The sequence below is a fragment of the Cryptomeria japonica genome, unplaced genomic scaffold (genome assembly GCF_030272615.1).
Source record: "Cryptomeria japonica unplaced genomic scaffold, Sugi_1.0 HiC_scaffold_40, whole genome shotgun sequence".
Lineage (NCBI taxonomy): Eukaryota > Viridiplantae > Streptophyta > Pinopsida > Cupressales > Cupressaceae > Cryptomeria > Cryptomeria japonica.
In genome coordinates, this window is record NW_026728862.1 from 597,501 (window position 1) to 612,500 (window position 15,000).

The 15,000-nt window shown below is 59.7% G+C and overlaps 1 non-coding gene across 1 annotated transcript; it reads right to left on the reverse strand.

The window, feature by feature from the left end:
* Positions 1-2,983: 2,983 nt before the first annotated feature.
* On the reverse strand, positions 2,984-3,102 carry LOC131862275 (5S ribosomal RNA). The gene has a single exon (XR_009361291.1). It is a non-coding gene; the product is annotated as a 5S ribosomal RNA (ribosomal RNA).
* Between the last annotated feature and the right edge of the window lie 11,898 nt (positions 3,103-15,000).

Sequence of the window (15,000 nt, forward strand, 5' to 3'; positions counted from 1 at the left end):
TATTGGAGCGCCGCCTCTTTTTTTGTCGGAGCGTTTGGTGGGGTTTCTCGCATTGGCTCTTCCGAGGCCCGGTTGCCACCCTGGCGCGCACGAAGTCGGAAGTAGGGTTAATTGCCCGGGTGCGCACCTTTGCCAGGGTGGGCACCTTACCTGGGCTGCGCACCAGGGCGGGCTCAAGATGGCACGCGCGTTCCGTTTTTTTCACTATCTTTCAAAACGGAAATTTTAAAATCTCCTTTTTTTTTTGCCTTTTCTGGAAATTAGTGAAGGCAGCGCATCAAAGGTGCGCACCTCGCTGCCCACCTTGGTGTGCTCTGAGGTGCGCACCCGGGAGCGCTACGAAGTGTGCTCCAAGGTGCGGCGTGCACGTTGTCGGAGCCCGGTTTGCCCCGGGTGCGCACCTCGCCTGCACCTTGGCCGGGGTGGGCACCTTGGCTGGGTTTGCCCAGGGTGCGCTCCGAAGCGGGGTTACTGGAGCGCCCCCTCTTTTTTTGTCAGAGCGTTTGGTGGGGTTTCTCGCATTGGCTCTTCCCAGGCCCGGTTGTTGGGTGCGCTCCCACCCTGGCGCGCGCGAAGTTGGAAGTTGGGTTAATTGCCCGGGCGCGCACCTTCGCCAGGGTGGGCACCTTGGTGCGCACACCTTGGCTGGGCTGCGCACCAGGGCGGGCTCAAGATGGCACCAGCATTCCCTTTTTCTCACTATCTTTCAAAACGGAAATTTTAAAATCTCGTTTTTTTTTTGCCTTTTATGGAAATTAGTGAAGGCATCGCATCAAAGGTGCGCACCTCGCTGCCCACCTTGGTGTGCTCCGAGGTGCCCACCACGGTGCGCAACGCCGGTGCGAACCCGGGAGCGCCCCGATGTGTGCTCCAAGGTGCGGCGTGCACGAAGTCGGACCCCGGTTTGCCCCGGGTGCGCACCTCGCGTGCACCTTGGTGCGCACACCTTGGCTGGGTTGCGCGGCCTGGTGGGCACCATGGTGCGCACCAAGGAGCGCTCCGAAGTGTGCTCCAAGGTGCGGCGTGCACGAAGTCGGAGCCCGGTTTGCCCCGGGTACGCACCTCGCGTGCACCTTCGCCGGGGTGGGCACCTCGGCTGGGTTGCGCGCCCTGGTGCGCACCAAGGAGCGCTCCGAAGTGTGCTCCAAGGTGCGGCGTGCACGAAGTCGGAGCCCGGTTTGCCCCGGGTGCGCACCTTCGCCGCGGTGCGCACCATGGCGTGCACGAAGTCGGAGCCCGGTTTGCCCCGGGTGCGCACCTCGCGTGCACCTTCGGCGGGGTTGCGCGCCCTGGTGGGCACCATGGTGCGCACCAAGGAGCGCTCCGAAGTGTGCTCCAAGGTGCGGCGTGCACGAAGTCGGAGCCCGGTTTGCCCCGGGTGCGCACCTCGCGTGCACCTTCGGCGGGGTTGCGCGCCCTGGTGGGCACCATGGTGCGCACCAAGGAGCGCTCCGAAGTGTGCTCCAAGGTGCGGCGTGCACGAAGTCGGAGCCCGGTTTGCCCCGGGTGCGCACCTCGCGTGCACCTTCGCCGCGGTGGGCACCATGGCGTGCACGAAGTCGGAGCCCGGTTTGCCCCGGGTGCGCACCTCGCGTGCACCTTCGCCGGGGTGGGCACCTCGGCTGGGTTGCGCGCCCTGGTGCGCACCAAGGAGCGCTCCGAAGTGTGCTCCAAGGTGCGGCGTGCACGAAGTCGGAGCCCGGTTTGCCCCGGGTGCGCACCTCGCGTGCACCTTCGCCAGGGTGGGCACCTCGGTGCGCACACCTTCTCAATGTTTTCTTGCCTTTTCTGGAAATTGGTGAAGGCAGCGCATCAAAGGTGCGCACCTCGGTGTGCTCCGAGGTGCGAACCCGAGAGCGCTCCGAGGTGCCCACGAAGTCGAAAGTCGGGTTAATTGCATTGTTTTCCCCGGGTGCGCTCCGAGGTGCGCAACATCGGCGCGCACCAAGGAGGGCTCCGAAGTGTGCTCCAAGGTGCGCACGATGGCGTGCACCTCTGGTGCGCACGATTCGGAGCTCGGTTTGACCGGGGTGCGCACACCTTGGCTGGGTTGCACACCTTTTGTGCGCTCCGAGGTGCGCACGAAGTCAGAGCTCGGTTTGCCCCGGGTGCGCACCTTCGCCAGGGTGCGCACCTTGATGCGCACGCCTTGGCTGGGCTGCGCACCTTGGTGGGCGCCATGGTGCGCACCTTTCGTGCGCTCCAAGGTGCGCACGAAGTCGGAGCTCGGTTTGCCCCGGGTGCGCACCTTGGTGGGCGCCATGGTGCACTCCGAGGTGCCCAAGATTGGTGCGCACCAAGGAGCGCTCCGAAGTGCGCTCCAAGGTGCGCGCGAAGTCGAAAGTTGGGTTAATTGTCCGGTTTGCCTCGGGTGCGCACCTTGCGTGCACCTTCGCCAGGGTGGGCGCCTTGGTGCGCACACCTTGGCTGGGCTGCGCACACCTTGGCACCCGCGTTTCCTTCATTTTAAATTTTTTTTTTTTACAATCTCTCAAGTGGGAAATTCTATAATCTCAACTTTTTTTGCCTTTTCAGGAAACTTTTGAATGGAGCGCATCATTGGTGCGCTCCGAAGTGTGCTCCAAAGCTCTCTCCAGCTGCGTGCACCTGCCCCGGCCGCGCACCCGGCCCCGCCCAGCTTCGCTCACCTGTCCCGGGCGTCTGGTGCGGAACCTTAGAGTAAGAAACATCACCGTGCACCTTGGCCAACGTGCGCGACTCGACCGAGCGCGCACTGGCCGAGGTGCACACCGATTTCACCTGGGTGCGCGCGCAGCACCTCGGGCGCACCGGGGTGCGCGCACAACGCCCGGGTTGCACCGTGGCCTGTGTGCTCGGGGTGCCTCGGGTGCGCGCTCGGTGTCGCCCCCGCGCGCGCGGTAGTGCGGGCAGCGCACCCCGGCCCGGCCCGGCCCCGACGAGAACGCAAACGGGCAAAAGGTTTATTCAAATAGCATTGCGACGCCCGGCGAAAAACTAAAAAAGGGTGCAACACCGGGACTTCCCGGGAGGTCACCCATCCCAGTACTACTCCGGCCCAAGCGCGCTTAACTGCGGAGTTCTGATGGGATCCGGTGCACTAATGCTGGTATGATCGCACCCGTTATGAGCTTGTCGCAGTGTGTACTTAGCAAACCGCGACCCACGTGCGAATCCACCCCGGCCACCCACCCCCGTCGAGGTGCACACCCTCCCTCGCGAAGTGCGCCCCGTTCGCCAAGTGTGAGCCCTGCCCGGGTGCGCGCACCTTGCTAGGGCGTCGGGTGTGCACCCGGCCCGGCCTACGTGCGTGCACCTGGAGGGGGCGTCGTGTGCGTGCAGTGTCCCGTCTGCAACGCGGTGCCCACACACCACCTCGGGCGCAACGACCTGCGCTCACATGTGGGCCGAGTGCACCTTGGTGCATGTTCGGGGCGCCTCGGGTGCACGCTCGATCTTGCCCCGGTGCACCAAGGCGCTCGGTTTGCCCCGGGTGCGCACTTGGTGCAAGGTGGGCACCCAAAATAGGGATCAAGCACCAAAACACAAGTTTCGGGATGCAAAATGGGACCCAAGGACCACAAATGCGTTCCAAGACCCATGATGGGTCCACGAGAACAAAAATGTGTTCCGAGACTTAATAAACAAATATTGGGTTTTAGGAGAAGAAACATGCTCTGATGCCCAAAACGAGAATCGACCCCGAAAAGGCCACAGGCCAAAAGTGGGATGCGAGACAAAAAAAAATGGGACCCGAGGACCAAAATTGGGTTCCCAGGTCGAAGACAGGGCAACCGGACAAGAAACGACCTCTAAGGCTCGAAATGAGTCCCGACGACTAAAACTTGACAAGAAGCACCCATCAGGCACCCAACTCGACACCCATGGGATGCCGACCCACCCGGGCTTCCACCTAGCACACCTTGGCACCCACCCACCCTCGCACCCAACCTCGCACCCAACTTAGCACCTTTGAACCCACATTGGCACTCACCCTGACCCTGGCACCTTGGAACCCACATTGGCACTCACCTTGACCCTGGCACCCACCTTTGCACTCACCTTGGGACCCACCCTGGCTCCCACCTCGGCACCCACCCAGACACCCACCTTGGTTCCTTGGCACCCACCTTGGATCCTTGGCACCCACCCCGACACCCACCTTGGCACGCAACTTGGCTACTTGCCACCCACCTTGGCTCCTTGACGCCCACCCCGACAACCACCCCGTGACCTACCCTGGCTAGGGTTGGTGCACACCCACCCTGGTGCCCACCTTGGCACCCACCCTATGACCCACCTTGGCACGCACCTTAGTACCCACCCCGTTACCCACCCTAGGACCCACCCCGTGACCCACCTTGGCCAGGGTGGGTGCACCCACCCTGGTGCCCACCTTGGCACCCACCCATCCTAGCACCCAGCCTGTGACCGGGCTTGGAACCCAACCTTGCACCCGCACCCGTCTTGGCCAGTGTGGGTGCGCACCCATCCTGGCACCCACGTTGTGACACACCCTTTAACCCACGCACCCTAGCACCCACGTTGGCACCCACCTTGGAACCCAACCTAGCAACTTGGCACCCACCCCGTGACCCACCTTGGCATCCACCATAGCAGTCGCCGACTTGGCACCCACCTCGGCACCCACCTTGACACTTGTGGACCCACCTTGCCACTCACCCTAGCATCGACCCATCCTAGCACCCACCCTGGCACCTTTGCACCCTAGCACTCACCCATCCTAGCACCTAACCTGTGACCCACCTTGACACTCACCCTCGCACCCACCTTGGAACCCAACCTAGCACCCACCCACCCTGACACCAACCCTAGCACCTACCCACCCTTGCACCCACCCTGTGACCCATCTTGGCACCCACCCATCCTACCACTCAACCTATCACCCACCTTCTCACCCACCTTGGCATCCACCTTAGCACCCACCCACACTGGCACCTTGGCACCCACCTCGGGCAAGGTGGGTGCACACCCACCCTGGCACCCAATTTAGAACCCACCGAGCATGTTACCCACCTTGGCACCCACATTGCAGCCCACCCTAGTACCCACCCTATGACCCACATTGGCATCCACACCCTAGCACCCAGGCACCTCGACACCCGCCTTGACACCCACCCTAGCACTGAACCTGTGACCCACCTTGGAACTCACCCTAGAACCCACCCACCCTGTGAACCACCTTGGCATCCACCTTAGCACCCACCCACCTTGGCACCCACTCTAGCACTCACCCATCCTAACACCCAACTTGTTACCCACCTTGGCACCCGCCCTCGCGTCCACCTTGAAACCCACCCTAGCACCCACCCACGCAGGAGCCCACCTTGGCACCCAACCTAACACCCACGCATCCTGGCACCCAACTTGTGACCCACCTTGGAACCCACCCTAGTACCCACCTTTGAACCCACTATATCACCAACCCACCTTGGCACCCACCCTATGACCCTCTTTGGAATCCACCCTAGCACGCACCCACCCTGGCACCCACCATGGAGCGCACCCTAGCACCCACCCACCTCGGCACGCACCTCAACACCCACCTTGGTGTGCGCACTGCGCCAACCTCTCAAAGACCCTATGTGGTGCGCTCCAAAGTGTACACCTTTGGTGCGCTCCAAGGTGCGCACCTTTGGTGCACACCGAGGTGCACACCAAAGTGTGCACCGAGGTGAGCACCAAAGTGCACTCCAGGGTGCACACCAAGGCGTGCACCTTTGGTGCGGTCAATGCAAACGAATTCGGAAGTTGGGGTCGATGTCCTAATCGCTGCTGCAGACTACACGTATGAGAATCGGACAAATAGCTTTATATAGGGGAGGTGTTGCGTTTGATGGGTCGACTCCCCTGGTTGTGTGCACTGCACCAACTTCAAAGACCCTGTCTTGTTTAAGAAGTCAAAAGTTGGGGTGGATGTCCTAATCATTGCTGCAGTCTACGCATGTATGAGAATCAGACAAATAGCTTATATAGGGGAGGTGTTGCATTCGGTGGGTTGACTCCCCTGGTTGTGCGCACTGCGCCAACCTCAAAGACCCCGCATAGCAGAAGAAGTCGGAAGTCGGATTTTGGTGAGCACCAAGGCGTGCACCTTTGGTGCGGTCAACGCAGACGAATTCAGAAGTTGGGGTGGATGTCCTAATCGTTGTTGCAGGCTACACATGTATGAGAATCAGACAAATAGCTTATATAGGGGAGGTGTTGGGTTTGATGGGTCAACTCCCTTGGTTGTGCGCATTACGCCAACCTCAAAGACCTTGTTTTCGTTAAGAAGTCAAAAGTTGGGGTCAATGTCCTAATGGCTCCTGCAGGCTACACATGTATGAGAATCGGACAAATAGCTTATATAGGGGAGGTGTTGGGTTTGATGGGTCGACTCCCCTGGTTGTGCGCATTACGTCAACCTCAAAGACCTTGTTTTCGTTAAGAAGTCAAAAGTTGGGGTCGATGTCCTAATTGCTCCTGTAGACTACACATGTATGAGAATCAGACAAATAGCTTATATAGGGGAGGTGTTGGGTTTGATGGGTTGACTCCCCTAGTTGTTCGCATTACACCAACCTCAAAGACCTTGTTTTCGTTTAGAAGCCGAAAGTTGGGGTCGATGTCCTAATTGCTCCTGCAGGCTACGCATGTATGAGAATCAGACAAATAGCTTATATAGGGGAGGTGTTGGGTTTGATGGGTCGACTCCCCTGGTTGTGCGCATTGCGCCAACCTCAAAGACCCTGCATTGCGGATGAAGTCGAAAGTCAGAGTTTGGTGTGCTACAAGGTGTGGTCGAAGGTGCTCACCTAGGTGTGCACCTTTGGAGCACAGGAAAAGTGCCCTCCAAAAGTGCGCACCTTTGGAGTGCACAAAAGTGCCCTCCAAAAGTGCGCACCTTTGGAGCGCAGAAAAGTGCCCTCCAAAAAGTGCCCTCCAAAAGTGCGCACCTTTGGAGCGCAGAAAAGTGCCCTCCAAAAAGTGCCCTCCAAAAGTGCGCACCTTTGGAGCGCAGAAAAGTGCCCTCCAAAAAGTGCCCTCCAAAAGTGCGCACCTTTGGAGCGCAGAAAAGTGCCCTCCAAAAAGTGCCCTCCAAAAGTGCGCACCTTTGGAGCGCAGAAAAGTGCCCTCCAAAAAGTGCCCTCCAAAAGTGCGCACCTTTGGAGCGCAGAAAAGTGCCCTCCAAAAAGTGCCCTCCAAAAGTGCGCACCTTTGGAGCGCAGAAAAGTGCCCTCCAAAAAGTGCCCTCCAAAAGTGCGCACCTTTGGAGCGCAGAAAAGTGCCCTCCAAAAAGTGCCCTCCAAAAGTGCGCACCTTTGGAGCGCAGAAAAGTGCCCTCCAAAAAGTGCCCTCCAAAAGTGCGCACCTTTGGAGCGCAGAAAAGTGCCCTCCAAAAAGTGCCCTCCAAAAGTGCGCACCTTTGGAGCGCAGAAAAGTGCCCTCCAAAAGTGCGCACCTTTGGAGCGCACAAAAGTGCCCTCCAAAAGTGCGCACTTTTGGTGCGCACCAAGGCGCTGGTTCGGTCGTTGCAGGCGAGTTCGGAAGTTGGGGTCGATGTCCTGAGCGGAGGTGCAAACTACACAGGTGTCGGAATCGGACAAATAGCTTATATAGGGGAGGTGTATGCTTCGATGGGTCGACTCCCCAGGTTGAGCGCACCGCGCCAACCTCAAAGACCCTACGGTATGGATGAAGTCGGAAGTTGGGTCCGATGACCGATTCGATTAGTAGGTATGCTCATGAGGTCGGAATTTGGGTCCGATGACCTGCCATGTGCAGGAAGGCGAATGTTGACACTGTGCGTTGCAAGGTGCACACCAAGGCGCTGGTGCGGTCTTTTTAGTCGAGTTCGGAAGTTGGGGTCGATGTCCTGATCGGAGGTGCAAGCTACACAGGTGTGGGAATCGGACAAATAGCTTATATAGGGGAGGTGTATGCTTCGTTGGGTCGACTCCCCGGGTTGAGCGCACCGCGCCAACCTCAAAGACCCTACGGTATGGATGAAGTCGGAAGTTGGGTCCGATGACCGATTCGATATGTAGGCATACTCGCGAGGTCGGAATTTGGGTCCGATGACCTGCCACGTGCAGGAAGGCGAATGTTGGCACTGTGCGTTGCAAGGTGCGCACCAAGGCGCTGGTTCGGTCGTTGGAGGCGAGTTCGGAAGTTGGGGTCGATGTCTTGATCGGAGGTGCAAACTACACAGGTGTGGGAATCGGACAAATAGCTTATATAGGGGAGGTGTATGCTTCGTTGGGTCGACTCCCCGGGTTGAGCGCACCGCGCCAACCTCAAAGACCCTACGGTATGGATGAAGTCGGAAGTTGGGTCCGATGACCGATTCGATATGTAGGCATACTCGCGAGGTCGGAATTTGGGTCCGATGACCTGCCATGTGCAGGAAGGCGAATGTTGGGACTGTGCGTCGCAAGGTGCGCACCAAGGCGCTGGTGCCGTCGTTGCAGTCGAGTTCGGAAGTTGGGGTCGATGTCCTGGTCAGAGGTGCAAACTACACAGGTGTGGGAATCGGACAAATAGCTTATATAGGGGAGGTGTATGCTTCGATGGGTCGACTCCCTGGGTTGAGCGCACCGCGCCAACCTCAAAGACCCTACAGTATGGATGAAGTCGGAAGTTGGGTCCGATGACCGATTCGATACGTAGGCATATTGGCGAGGTCTGAATTTGTGTCCGATGACCTGCCATGCGCAGGAAGGCGGAATTTGGGTCCGATGACCGAGTTGATGGCGTGCCATGCGCAGAAAGGCGGAATTTGGGTCCGATGACCGAGTTGATGTTGATGGCCCGCCATGCACAGGAAGGCGGAATTTGGGTCCGATGACCGATTTGAAGGCGTGCCATACGCAAAAAGGCGGAGTTTGGGTCCGATGACCGAGTTGATATTGATGGCCCGCCATGCGCAGGAAGGCGGAATTTGGGTCCGATGACCTGACATACGCATGGAGTCCGACTCGGGGGCCGATGTTCGATTCGATGACTTGCATTGTGGGTAAAGTCGGAAGTTGTGGTCTTTGACCCGATTCGATGACCAGACTTCGGCTGCTTGAGAATCGGACAAATAACTTATATAGGGGAGGTAGTGTTCTCGAGCATCCTCCCCCCGTGCCCGTTTATGTCGATTGATGCTGGTGCTCGACTGGTTGGAGCGCTCGGATGCAAAAATCTTGCACCAGGATTTATCGATTGTGATGGACACGGCAAGTCTCCTGATTGCTATGCAGGAGCTCATCGTGAATCTCTATGCGGCCTTGGTATGGACTCGACCTGCGGAATGGTTCGGCAATGGTAGTCGCTCCAACACGTCCTTGCAATGGCCACAGAGGTGATTCGACTAGAGCTCCAGTCTAGCTTTTGGGTTGCTTGGCGGACTGGTATAGCCGCGATCGAGTTCCGGCCATGAACGTTTTAGATAGCTCTTGGGCTTTCTGGGACGGAAGTCGGAAGTTTGGGCTGTTGTCCGATTTGATGACCATTCTTCGGATGTGTGAGAATCGGACAAATAACTTATATAGGGGACTGTGTTGTCTCACGCAGCCCCCTCCGTGCCCCTCTATCTCGACCGATGTTGGTGCTTGAAAGGGTTGGGATCGCTCGGATTTATAAACGTGCACCACCATTTGTCGAGTGTGAGGGACGCGGCAGGTCTCCTAAATGCTATGCGGGCGCTCTCTGAGAATCTCTATCCGGCCTCGACACAGACTAGTCTTGCTGAATGGTTTGGCACTGGTAGTCGATCCAACACGTCGTTGTTGTGGCCGCCTAGGCGATTCGATTCGAGCCCCCGTCTAGCTTTTGGGTTGCTTGGCGGATTTTGCCCTATCCGCAAGTGAGCTCGGTCCCTAAACGTTCGAGAAACCCGATTGCTATGCGCCGACTCTCTTTCTTGCGAGCCTCCATCTAGCTTTTGGGTCTCTACGGAACGGAAGTCGGAATCTGGGACCGTTGTTTGATTCGACGAGGCAGACTACGGTTGTGCGAGAATCGGACAAATAACTTATATAGGGGAGGTGTTGACTGGAGCATTCTCCCCCGTGCCCCTCTAACTCGACCAATGCTGGCGCTCGAACGGTGGTAGCGCTCGGATTTTCATTGAGCGCCAGCATTGGTCGATTTAGAGGGGCATGCGAGATTCCCGAATGCTATGCGAGGGCTCTAACGGAAATGTCTATTGGTTTCGGTATGGATGCAATTGCGAGTGGTTCGGCAAAGGTAGTCGTTCCGATGCGTCCATGTCGTGGCCAAATCGATAATTCGATTTGAGCCCTCGTATAGCATTTGGGTCTCTCGATGTGATTCCGCATTCCAGTCCCTTTGGGCACTGCTTGAGCCGCATCCCAGGGGGTTCCCTTCCCAATAATCTGCCTCGCAACCCGATTGCTATGCGGTGAGGCTCCTCGGCCGCCTCGGAACTATCTGTGTATCAGACGCATCGCGGGATAAGGGGTTGGCAACGGTAGTCGCCCCAAGCGCGTCCGATGCTTGGACCATTCCGAGGCGGCCCTGAAGCCTCTTCCGTCTAGCCGTTGGGTCCTTCTCGCCGCATCCCTCGCCTCGCACCCCGATTGCTATGCGGTGAGGCTCCTCGGCCGCCTCGGAACTATCTGTGTATCGGACGCGTCGCGGGATAAGGGGTTGTCACTGGTAGTCGCCCCAAGCGCGTCCGATGCTTGGACCATTCCGAGGCGGCCCTGAAGCCTCTTCCGTCTAGCCGTTGGGTCCTTCTCGCCGCATCCCTCGCCTCGCACCCCGATTGCTATGCGGTGAGGCTCCTCGGCCGCCTCGGAACTATCTGTGTATCGGACGCGTCGCGGGATAAGGGGTTGTCATTGGTAGTCGCCCCAAGCGCGTCCGATGCTTGGACCATTCCGAGGCGGCCCTGAAGCCTCTTCCGTCTAGCCGTTGGGTCCTTCTCGCCGCATCCCTCGCCTCGCACCCCGATTGCTATGCGGTGAGGCTCCTCGGCCGCCTCGGAACTATCTGTGTATCGGACGCGTCGCGGGATAAGGGGTTGTCACTGGTAGTCGCCCCAAGCGCGTCCGATGCTTGGACCATTCCGAGGCGGCCCTGAAGCCTCTTCCGTCTAGCCGTTGGGTCCTTCTCGCCGCATCCCTCGCCTCGCACCCCGATTGCTATGCGGTGAGGCTCCTCGGCCGCCTCGGAACTATCTGTGTATCGGACGCGTCGCGGGATAAGGGGTTGTCACTGGTAGTCGCCCCAAGCGCGTTCGATGCTTGGACCATTCCGAGGCGGCCCTGAAGCCTCTTCCGTCTAGCCGTTGGGTCCTTCTCGCCGCATCCCTCGCCTCGCACCCCGATTGCTATGCGGTGAGGCTCCTCGGCCGCCTTGGAACTATCTGTGTATCGGACGCGTCGCGGGATAAGGGGTTGTCACTGGTAGTCGCCCCAAGCGCGTCCGATGCTTGGACCATTCCGAGGCGGACCCGAAGCCTCTTCCGTCTAGCCGTTGGGTCCTTCTCGCCGCATCCTTCGCCTCGCACCCCGATTGCTATGCGGTGAGGCTCCTCGGCCGCCTCGGAACTATCTGTGTATCGGACGCGTCGCGGGATAAGGGGTTGTCACTGGTAGTCGCCCCAAGCGCGTCCGATGCTTGGACCATTCCGAGGCGGACCCGAAGCCTCTTCCGTCTAGCCGTTGGGTCCTTCTCGCCGCATCCCTCGCCTCGCACCCCGATTGCTATGCGGTGAGGCTCCTCGGCCGCCTTGGAACTATCTGTGTATCGGACGCGTCGCGGGATAAGGGGTTGTCACTGGTAGTCGCCCCAAGCGCGTCCGATGCTTGGACCATTCCGAGGCGGACCCGAAGCCTCTTCCGTCTAGCCGTTGGGTCCTTCTCGCCGCATCCCTCGCCTCGCACCCCGATTGCTATGCGGTGAGGCTCCTCGGCCGCCTTGGAACTATCTGTGTATCGGACGCGTCGCGGGATAAGGGGTTGTCACTGGTAGTCGCCCCAAGCGCGTCCGATGCTTGGACCATTCCGAGGCGGACCCGAAGCCTCTTCCGTCTAGCCGTTGGGTCCTTCTCGCCGCATCCCTCGCCTCGCACCCCGATTGCTATGCGGTGAGGCTCCTCGGCCGCCTTGGAACTATCTGTGTATCGGACGCGTCGCGGGATAAGGGGTTGTCACTGGTAGTCGCCCCAAGCGCGTCCGATGCTTGGACCATTCCGAGGCGGCCCCGAAGCCTCTTCCGTGTAGCCATTGGGTCCTTCTCGCCGCATCCCTCGCCTCGCACCCCGATTGCTATGCGGTGAGGCTCCTCGGCCGCCTTGGAACTATCTGTGTATCGGACGCGTCGCGGGATAAGGGGTTGTCACTGGTAGTCGCCCCAAGCGCGTCCGATGCTTGGACCATTCCGAGGCGGCCCCGAAGCCTCTTCCGTGTAGCCGTTGGGTCCTTCTCGCCGCATCCCTCGCCTCGCACCCCGATTGCTATGCGGTGAGGCTCCTCGGCCGCCTTGGAACTATCTGTGTATCGGACGCGTCGCGGGATAAGGGGTTGTCACTGGTAGTCGCCCCAAGCGCGTCCGATGCTTGGACCATTCCGAGGCGGACCTGAAGCCTCTTCCCTCTAGCCGTTGGGGCTTTCTCGCCGCATCCCTCGCCTCGCACCCTGATTGCTATGCTGTGAGGCTCCTCGGCCGCCTTGGAACTATCTGTGTATCGGACGCATCGCGGGATAAGGGGTTGGCAGTGGTAGTCGCCCCAAGCGCATCCGATGCTTGGACCATTCCGAGGCGGCCCTGCAGCCTCTTCCGTCTAGCCGTTGGGGCCATCTCGCCGCATCCCCCACCTCGCACCACGATTGCTATGCGGTGAGGCTCCTTGGCCGCCTCGGAACTATCTGTGTATCGGACGCATCGCGGGATAAGGGGTTGTCACTGGTAGTCGCCCCAAGCGCGTCCGATGCTTGGACTATTCCGAGGCGGCCCTGCAGCCTCTTCCGTCTAGCCGTTGGGGCCATCTCGCTGCATCCCCCACCTCCTCGGCCGCCTCGGAACTATCTGTGTATCGGACGCATCGCGGGATAAGGGGTTGGCAGTGGTAGTCGCCCCAAGCGCGTCCGATGCTTGGACTATTCCGAGGCAGCCCTGCAGCCTCTTCCGTCTAGCCTTTGGGGCCATCTCGCCGCATCCCTCGCCTCGCACCCCGATTGCTATGCGGTGAGGCTCCTCGGCCGCCTGGGAACTATCTTCGTATCGGACGCATCGCGGGATAAGGGGTTGTCACTGGTAGTCGCCCCAAGCGCGTCCGATGCTTGGACTATTCCGAGGCGGCCCTGTGGCCTCTTCCGTCTAGCCGTTGGGGCCATCTCGCCGCATCCCCCACCTCGCACCCCGATTGCTATGCGGTGAGGCTCTTCGGCCGCCTTGGAACTATCTTCGTATCGGACGCATCGCGGGATAAGGGGTTGTCACTGGTAGTGGCCCCAAGCGCGTCCGATGCTTGGACTATTCCGAGGCGGCCCTGCAGCCTCTTCCGTCTAGCTGTTGGGGCCATCTCGCCGCATCCCCCACCTCGCACCCCGATTGCTATGCGGTGAGGCTCCTCGGCCGCCTTGGAACTATCTTCGTATCGGACGCATCGCGGGATAAGGGGTTGTCACTGGTAGTCGCCCCAAGCGCGTCCGATGCTTGGACTATTCCGACGCGGCCCTGTGGCCTCTTCCGTCTAGCCGTTGGGGCCATCTCGCCGCATCCCCCACCTCGCACCCCGATTGCTATGCGGTGAGGCTCCTCGGCCGCCTTGGAACCATCTTCGTATCGGACGCATCGCGGGATAGGGGGCTGTCACTGGTAGTCGCCCCAAGCGTGTCCGATGCTTGGACCATTCCTAGGCGGCCCTGAAGCCTCTTCCGTCTAGCCGTTGGGGCCTTCCCGCCCCATCCCTCGCCTCGCACCCCCGATTGCTATGCGGTGAGGCTCCTCGGCCGCCTTGGAACCATCTGTGTATCGGACGCATCGCGGGATAAGGGGTTGGCACTGGCAGTCGCCCCAAGCGCGTCCGATGCTTGGACCATTCCGAGGTGGCCCTGAAGCCTCTTCCGTCTAGCCGTTGGGGCCTTCCCGCCCCATCCCTCGCCTCGCACCCCGATTGATATGCGGTGAGGCTCCTCGGCCGCCTTAGAACTATCTGTGTATCGGACGCATCGCGGGATAAGGGGTTGGCACTGGTAGTCGTCCCAATCGCATCCGATGCTTGGACCATTCCGAGGCGGCCCTGCAGCCTCTTCCGTTTAGCCGTCGGGGCCTTCCCGCCGCATCCCTCGCCTCGCATCCCGATTCCTATGCGGTGAGTCTTCTCGGCCGCCGCGGAACTATACCTGTTATTGCTACTGCATCCTTCGGCTGGTAACCTCCTCTGCCGCCTTGGAACGTTCTCTTTGTCGGACGCGTCGCGGGATAAGGGGTTGGCACTGGTAGTCGCCCCAAGCGCGCCCGATGCATAGACCGCTCCGAGTCGACCTTGCTTTCAGCCTCTCACATGCATAGACCTCTCTGAGTCGACCCTGCAGCCTCTCACGTTTAGCCTTTGGAATCTCGCCTCACAACATGATTGCTATCCTTGATGCATCCCTTGCCTCGAGCCCTGATTGCTTTCTTGGCTGCATCCCTCCTCTCCTCACAGCCCGGTTGTCATCACTGCTTCATCCGTCGCTTCATGCATTCTGGCTGCTGGGCCCTTCCCACCGCACACCTCGATTGCTATCTCTTCTGCATCACACACCCCGATTGCTATCTCTGCTACATCCCTCGGCTCTCACTTCTGCATCCTTCGCCTCACACCTCGATTGCTATCAATGCTGCATCCGTAACCTCACACCCCGATTGCTATGCGGGGAGGCTCCTTGGCCGCCTTGGAAATTTCTGTGTGTCGGACGCACCGCGGGATAAGGGGTTGGCACTGGTAGTCGCCCCAAGTGCGCCCGATTCTTAGACCGCTTCGAGGTGACCTCGTAGCCTCTTTCGTCCAGGCTT